The sequence below is a fragment of the Schistocerca americana genome, chromosome 2, assembly GCF_021461395.2.
Source record: "Schistocerca americana isolate TAMUIC-IGC-003095 chromosome 2, iqSchAmer2.1, whole genome shotgun sequence".
Classification (NCBI taxonomy): domain Eukaryota; kingdom Metazoa; phylum Arthropoda; class Insecta; order Orthoptera; family Acrididae; genus Schistocerca; species Schistocerca americana.
Genome location: NC_060120.1, coordinates 39,083,677 through 39,085,033, shown reverse-complemented (window position 1 = coordinate 39,085,033; position 1,357 = coordinate 39,083,677). Strand labels below are relative to the sequence as shown.

General features: G+C 47.7%; 1 non-coding gene across 1 annotated transcript; it reads right to left on the bottom strand.

The window, feature by feature from the left end:
- Positions 1 to 735: 735 nt before the first annotated feature.
- On the bottom strand, positions 736 to 810 carry Trnat-ugu. Its single transcript has one exon. It is a non-coding gene; the product is annotated as a tRNA-Thr (tRNA).
- Positions 811 to 1,357: the final 547 nt, after the last annotated feature.

Sequence of the window (1,357 nt, the reverse complement as noted above, 5' to 3'; positions counted from 1 at the left end):
ATCACGGCACCACCTCCCGAACAGCCGCTACCTACACAAGTTGTAGCGGAGGAACAAACTATTGAACAAAACCAGTCTGCAACTGTCGAAATTGCCGTTTCTGACACCGTACAAGAGGCCAAGGAGTCAAGCTTGGCTCTCGAGGCTGCCCCATAACCTGATTGAGGTGATGCATCAGCAGCTCCGAACGTTTCAGAATCGAAGAAATGGCGTAACAGGAAGGTCACTGCAAAGGACCCCCCCCCCCCCCCCTCCCAGTCCACCCCAAACACACATACACACACACAAACAGAGATGAAAGTAGCACTGAGGGCGATCTGCAGCTGTCTTTTTCATCTCTGTTTGTAACCTCCCCCTCACTTATCGACCTTAATGACAGTGAAAAATTAAACCACGTGTACGTGATGGAAATTTGGGAAAAGCAATCGTCACCGAAGTTAATCTGTCGGTAAAGACGGAGGAAAGGGTTCCATTTAAATGAAAGGAAAAATGCAAATGAAACTGGTGGAAATTAATTTTGAAAAAGGGTAAAAATAATAAAGAAAGTAAATGTATGGTCGTTACGGCAACAATTAATTGGCGTTAATTAGATATGTGAGATTTGGGGAAAATTACGGTCGCCAGTCCTATGGACAACTACTATAATAACTGAAAAAGAAAGGCATGATAATTAAATGGACACCCTAGCTGCAAACAGGCGTTGATGTACTTCATTGGGGACATGTTGAAAATGTGTGCCCCGACCGGGACTCGAACCCGGGATCTCCTGCTTACATGGCAGACGCTCTATCCATCTGAGCCACCGTGGGCACGGAGGGTAATGCGACTGCAGGGACTTATCCCTTGCACGCTCCCCGGGAGATCCACATTCCCAACATGTCCACACCACTACATTCGTAGTACGCCTAATAGATGTTTGCCCTTCATACTCATTACTCGTGGCAGATTAATCTACAAAGTCCCGTACGAGTTCGGGCATAGCGTGTGCGTTCGCACAAGAAGGTCAATGGCCGGGAAGCCATATTTTAACTTAATCTGCCACGAGTAATGAGTATGATGGGCAAACATCTATTAGGCGCACTACGAATGTAGTGGTGTGGACATGTTGGGAATGTGGATCTCACGGGGAGCGTGCAAGGGATAAGTCCCTGCAGACGCACTATCCACTGTGCCCGCGGTGGCTCAGATGGATAGAGCGTCTACCATGTAATCAGGAGATCCCGGGTTCGAGTCCCGGTCGGGGCACACATTTTCAACATGACCCCAATGAAGTACATCAACGCCTGTTTGCAGCTAGGGTGTCCATTTAATTATCATCTCATTTCTAGCAAAGCTGCATGGTCATCCACGGTAACTG